Source organism: Erinaceus europaeus, chromosome 3, assembly GCF_950295315.1.
Source record: "Erinaceus europaeus chromosome 3, mEriEur2.1, whole genome shotgun sequence".
Taxonomy (NCBI): domain Eukaryota; kingdom Metazoa; phylum Chordata; class Mammalia; order Eulipotyphla; family Erinaceidae; genus Erinaceus; species Erinaceus europaeus.
This window is the reverse complement of record NC_080164.1, coordinates 1,791,113-1,798,207: the sequence shown is the minus strand read 5'-3', so window position 1 is coordinate 1,798,207 and position 7,095 is coordinate 1,791,113.

Sequence of the window (7,095 nt, the reverse complement as noted above, 5' to 3'; positions counted from 1 at the left end):
GGAAGAGGAAGAGGAGGAGGAGGAGGTGGAGGTGGAGGTGGAGGAGGTGGAGGAGGAGGAGGAGGAGGTGGAGGAGGAGGAGGAGGAGGAGGTGGAGGAGGAGGAGGTGGAGGTGAAGGAGGTGGAGGAGGAGGAGGAGGAGGTGGAGGAGGAGGAGGTGGAGGAGGAGGAGGTGGAGGAGGAGGAGGTGGAGGAGGAAGAGGAGGAGGAGGAAGAGGAGGGGGAGGAGGAGGCGGTAGAGGAGGTGGAGGAGGAGGAGGAGGAGGAGGAAGGGAGGGAGGGGAATGTGGAGGAGGAGGAAGGGAGGGAGGGGAATGTGGAGGAGGATGAGGGCGGCTTTACAGAAATGAGTGGACCTTAATATAGCCCTGGACAGCTCCTGGAGCACAGGGCCCTGGGCCTCTGCAGTCCTGCTGGAGGCCGACTGAACCACTTCAGGAATTCGCAGCTGCTCTGCTTGGTCCAGCACAGCTTTGCTTTGTTTTTCTTTCAAGAAACGTGTGAGCCCTGTGTTCATGGCTCTGCAGTCCACACGCTGCAGAGGCTGTGGAGCCCACCAGCAGTCACTTGTCACCATGTGCAGATGGATGATGAGAGAGAGGGGCTTGGGGAAGGAGAGGGTTCTAAAGAAGGCACAAGGACCCGGGTTCAAGTCCCTGATGCCCACCTGCAGGGGAAAGCATCACTAGTGGTGAAGCAGGGCTGCAGGTACCTCTCTGTCCCCATTTCTCTCAATTTCCTCTCTGTATCCAATAATAAATTAATTAAGTAAATACAGAGAAAGAAAGAAAGGTACTAAGCTCCTTTTCAAGGCTTACTGTAGGATGTGTTCCTTGTTTCTTGGACTCATGAACTCTAGACTTGGATAGAAAGTGACTTGCCATGAGTCGGGCGGTAGCACAGCAGGTTAAGTGCAGGTGACGCAAAGCTCAAGGGCCGGTGTAAAAATCCCGGTTCGAGCCCCCAGCTCCCCACCTGCAGGGGAGTCGCTTCACAGGTGGTGAAGCAGGTCTGCAGGTGTCTGTCTTTCTCTCCTCCTCTCTGTCTTCCCTTCCTCTTTCCATTTCTCTCTGTCCCATCAAACAACGAAGGACTTCAACAACAACAATAATAACCACAACAAGGCTACAACAACAAGGGCAACAAAAGGGGAAAAAATGGCCTCCAGGAGCAGTGGATTCATGGTGCAGGCACCGAGCCCAGCAATAACCCTGGAGGCAAAAAAAAAAAAAAAAGAAGGGCCTGTTATTTGTATCAATCTACTTTTCTCTGTTGTATGCTGTGAAAGGAGGTATCAAAAAAAAAAAGAAGAAAACAAAAAGTCAGTTCCCAGAGATACGTTTCTCCTTGGAGGAAAAGCCTGATATCTTTCTTCACAATGCTCATTTTAATGTTTTTAGAAGAAAGCTATATATTGATTGATCTTCTAGGAAATTTATGGAGGATGAGTCTTAAATCCATTACAACAGCTTTCAAAGACACAGATAGTTCCTCTTTAAAAATTCCCTTTCTGAGTATGGACCGACCAGTCAACGCCCGTGTTCAGCGGGGAAGCAATGACAGAAGCCAGACCTTCTCCCTTCTGCAACCCACAATGACCCTGGGTCCATGCTCCCAGAGGGATAGAGAATGGGAAAGCTGTCAGGGGAGGGGGTGGGATATGGAGATTGGGTGGTGGGAATTGTGTGGAATTGTACCCCTCCTACCCTATGGTTTTGTTAATTAATCCTTTCTTAAATAAAAAAAATAAAATTTAAAAAATTTTTTTAAAAAGTCACGAGAACACTTCTTTTTTTTTTTTTTAATGTGAGTCAATTGTTCAAATTCATTCTTTTCTTACCACGTGTTTTCTTTTCTATGTCCTTTAAATTACCCTGGATACATACAACTTTAGAAAAATAACATTGTATTTTTCTTTTTTTATTTCACATGCTAGGCCTAATAGCATCCTAAGTGCGGTGATTTACTCATATAGTTATTTGTTCATTTAATAATTTTTCTATTTAAGAGAAGCAAAAGTTTTCTATAATAAAATCGCTTTGTCTTATGTAGGTTGGAAAATTTCATATACAGGATATTATTCTACTGAGTGCTTAATAATCTGTATGAAAATATTTTGATTTGTAATTTATTTAAAGTCAATAAAAATTCTGTCTCAACATCAGCTAAAAAAAAAAATTCCCTTTCTGGACCCTGGGTGCTGGCATACCCAGTAGTGCACACACATCACTGCACACGAGTATCTGGGTTCACGTCCCACACCCCACTTGCAGGGGGAAAGTCTCCCTGCGTGATTAGGCAGGTGCCTCTTATCTTCTCACACTCACTACTTCCCCTTCCCTGCCAATTCCTTTCTGTCTTTGCAGAGAAAAGAAAAGAAACATCTTTGTGACTGTGAAGGCTTTGGTTTCTAGTCAAATGAAATCTTCACGGTTCCAGAGTAAGCCGTTGACACATGCTGACATTTCTGCCCCATTTAGGTCCATTTCTACCACCAGGCACCAAGACACTGAAGCCCACCTCCTGCTCCTCCTCCTTCCCCAGAGTCCCCTGCTCGGGTACAACAGGCCAGACACAGTCCAAATCTTTAAGGCATGCCCTTTGACCTCTGATTCCGGTCTTGTGTTGCTGTTTTTTGTTTGTTTGTTTTTAGGTGGCATCCTTTGGGCTTCATGACCTTTAGTTTAAAAGTATGTTGTTGTGCCATTCAAGACAAGCAGAAGGCTGCATGTGTATTTGAAACAGGAATCATATAATCCAGGGAATTAGCAACAGCGGGGACAGAAGAGAGGAGAGGCCAAGCGGGACAAAAACAAAGAGAAGAAAACAACTCAGAGAGTAGTACAAGAAATGAAACTGGACTTATCCCAGAGCTGGCGGGAGAGGAGATCCTTCCGCTCAAGGCCAGGGGCTGGGACACAAATCATGCAGGAAAGAGGCCATGAAGTTGGGGCCACGGTCAGTGTGAAGGCAGCCCACATCTTGTTTATGGATTGTATTGGATAAAGAAGACAGATAAGTTGAAAGGGAAGGGAGAGAGAGAGAGAGAGAGAGAGAGAGAGAGAGAGAGAGAGAGAGAGAGAGAGAGAAGAAGAAGGAGGAGGAGGAGGAGAAGGGGGAGGAGGAAGAGGAAGGAGGGAGGGAGGGAGGGAGGGAGGGAGGGAGGGGAAGACTGTGAGGCATCCCCCCTACAGGCGGGGAACTAGGACTTGAACTTGACTCCTTGTGCACTGTAATGACCCCTGATCTTTCTTTCTTTCTTTCTCTCTCTCTCCTCCCTTCCTCCCATCCAATCTTCCTTCTCTCTCTCTCTCTCTCTGAGTCTTGTTGTCAGCACTAAGAATCCTCCTGGTAGACATTTTTTTTCTACTTTATTTTTATTTGACAGAACAGAAGGAACCCGAGAGAAGAGGAGGAGGTAGGAAGAGACAGAGAGAGATGCCTGCAGACCTGCCTCGCTGTTCATGGAGCATCTCTTTGCAGGTGGAGAGCAAAGCTCAAACCCAGAGCCTTGCACTTGATGACATGTGCACTTAACTGAGCACATCATGCCTAGTGCCTACCCTCTCCCTGATATTTCTTTCAATACAGTTTTTGGCCTCTGGTGTCCAACCAAAACTGAGCCAGGAGACTATGATGGACTCTATGGCATAAGGCCTTGTACAATGCCATCTAGATCTGAGGAAACGCTGGGAATAGATTTATGGCAAGACTTCCTTAATCAATATTTTTGATTATTTATTTATTTTTAAATTAATTATTAGTCATTTAATATTTAGTTACAAAATTACAAGATAACAGAGGTACAACTTCACACAGTTCCTACCACCAGAGTTCTGAGTCCCTCCAATGGAAGCTAGGGTACTTCTCTTAAGGTGGCAGATATGGGCTAAAGTTATTTCTACAACAATTATCTGTCTACATTGCATGTATTTACCCATTTTTTAAAGGTTCCATCTTCTCATCATTTTTAAAATGTCTTTTATTTATCTTTATTCATTTACTGGATAAAGACAGCCAGAAATTGAGAGGAAAGGGAGTTAGACAGCAAGAGACAGAGAGACAGACACCTGCTGTCCTGCTTCACCACTCCTGAAACTTTCCCCCTGCAGGTGGGGAATGGGGGCTTGAACCCAGGTCCTTGTGCACTGTAACATGTGCACCCAACCACCCAGCAGCCCCACTCCTTTCCAAGTAACTGTACAAACACCAACTAGTCATCCACATGTCCTTAATCAGTACTGTTTCTGAGTTTTTTTTTCCATCCATGTACCACTGGCTCAGCCCTCCTGGGCTCTGCCTGTCAGATTCCCTGTGTGTGAGGCCCAGACTGGCAGTGCGTGCAAGTTACACAGTCGTCACACTGCCCAGACACTCCTGGGATCTGGGGGTTCTGTGACTAACTGTGGCCTCCAGGTCATGGATGAGAGTGACCTGTGTCCATCCAGAGTGAGGTGCCCTCCAGTGACACCCCACTCCCTGCCGGCTGAGTGATGACACAATTCACATGAAAGCAGAAGATGGCCTGAGTCCCAAGGCATGATAGGTGGCCCTGAGTGGCCTCCCTTTATTTATTTATTTATTTATTTATTTATTTATTTATTTATAAAAATGAAGCATTGACAACACCATAGGATAAGAGGGGTACAACTCCACACAGTTCCCACCACCAGAACTCCATATCCCATCCCTTCCCCTGATAGCTTTCCCATTCTCTATCCCTCTGGGAGCATGGACCCAGGGTCATTGTGGGATGCAGAAGGTGGAAGGTCTGGCTTCTGTAATTGCTTCCCTGCTGAACATGGACGTTGGCAGGTGGATCCATACTCCCAGCCTGTCTCTCTTTTTCCCTAGTGGGGTGGGGTTCTGAGGAAGCAGAGTTACAGGACACATTGGTGGGGTTTTCTGTCCAGGGAAGTCTGGTTGGCATTATGGTAGCCCTTTGAGAGCCGCTCTGAGCAGGGCCACAGGACCCTGAAACAAGTACTTGAGAAATAAGATCTGACTGGGGCTGACAGGTATCACTCTAGGTGGTATGGCTATTCATAGGCAGTCCTCTCAGTCAACAAGTACCCCCTGCATAGCAAGAGGAGGTGATGTGTACAGTAAAGATAAAGGCAGAAGAGGCAGTATTATGGTTCTGCAAAAAAGCTTTCCTGCCTGAAGCTCTGAGATACTAGGTTCCATCCCCAGCACCACTATAAGCCAGAGCAGAGAAGGGCTCTGGGGAAAATAACAACAACAACAGCAGCAAACAACAGTCATAATAATGATTCTGCAAAAAGACTCTCCTGTCTGAGGCTATGAGGTATCAGGTTCAATTCCCAGCACACCCATCATCCAGAGCTGAGTAGGCTCTGGGCTCTTTCTCTCTGTGCACATTTCTCTATGTATATGTCTCTCTCATTCAAATAAAAATTAAAATAAAATAAAGATGAAAAGTGACCTAGAACATGTCCCTAGAGAACTTGAGCTCAGCATGGGGTCAGACTGCGTTCAGACACCCAAGTACATGAGCCAAGCACAGGGGATCTGGAAGGACTTATGCAGGGGCATAAGTGTGTGCGCAAGGACAGAGGGAGAGAAGCAGAAGGGAGAAGCTCAGGTAGTGTGAAGTGCAAGGACCCCTGTTTGATCCCTAGGCTCCCCACCTGCAGGGGGGTCACTTCACAAGTGGTGAAGTAGGTCTGCAGGTGTCTGTTTTTCTCTCCTCCTCTCTGTTTCCCTCTTCTCTCTCAATTTCTCTCGTATCCAATAAAATTGAAAATGAAATGGCTGCCAGGAGCAGTGGATTCCTAGTGCTGGCACTGAACCCCAGTGATAACCCTGGAGGCAAAACAAAGAGAGAGAGAGGGGAGGAGAGAGATAAAGAGAGAGAGGAGGGACAGTGAGACAATCAGAACATCAAATGAAAAAAAATCTATTTCTTGTCTCCCACAATGTCATAATGAATAATAAATCTATGTTCTCTTCAACAGTTGAGAGACAAATTTATATTTTATGACACAAACTGGGAGGAATCGTCCAGAGGCACAAGTATGTCCAATGAGAGAGAGAGGGAGAAAGAGAGGGAGAGAAAGAGAGAAGAAACAGTGAGACAGGACCCAGCCTGAGGTACAGATAATATTCCTTAAATAAGGGGGTGTCTAAGGTGAGATGTGAAAGATGAGGGAGAGTGTTGGACCAATAGAAACCTTTCTGGGGAAGAGAATGTTCAGGGCACCCGACACCAGAGCCACTGAGGGAAGACTTGTGAGTGTGCACAGGTAGTGAATTCAGCCCATTGTCGGGACAGAAACATGCAGAATAAACAAGGAAATGAATAGCCCCAATGCACCAGCACCACCTCGGCATGTTTCACTTTGGACTGTGTCCAGAGACATCAGGCTTGGAATGTCAACCCTTCAGCTTCATTACTTGGCCACCAGGTTCCAGATGCTACCATGATGCCAACTGGACTTCCATGTGCAGACGATCCCACCATGTGTCCTGGAGCCCCGCTTCCCCAGCTTTCCCGATAGGAAAGCTATCGGGGCAGGGGATGGGATACGGAGTTCTGGTGGTGGGACTTGTGTGGAAATGTATCCCTCTTATCCTATGGTCTTATCAGCATTTCCATTTTATCAATAAAATTGTATAAATAAAAAATTAATGAATAGCCCTACTATTCAAGTAGTATTAGAAGAAAAAAAAAGAACAAAGTAGAGAAAAGGAATAAAACACATTGGAAGATAAAAGAAGGCTTCTCAGGAAAGAAATCTATGTGTCTATAGACAGTGAGGTCATAGGGAGTGTCCCTCAGAATCTCCCTTAACCCCAAACCTCAAGCAATTAAAGGGAGGAATGTGACAGCCTTTCCCAATGTAGGTTTCATAATGTGGAACTTTATAAGGACCTTGTTCTGTATTTCGAAGCTGGGTCAGAGAATCCTTCTACTGTCAGACACTGGGAAGCCTGCCCACCATTCATCACCCAGAGGAGAGGACTGTCTTCTTTCCAGATATTCTTCAAAACTGAAAAGAAATTGATCAGGGCAATCTTTATGGCAAATCTGTATTCAGCATTTGAAAGACAAGGCAGAAGAAATCTATTTCC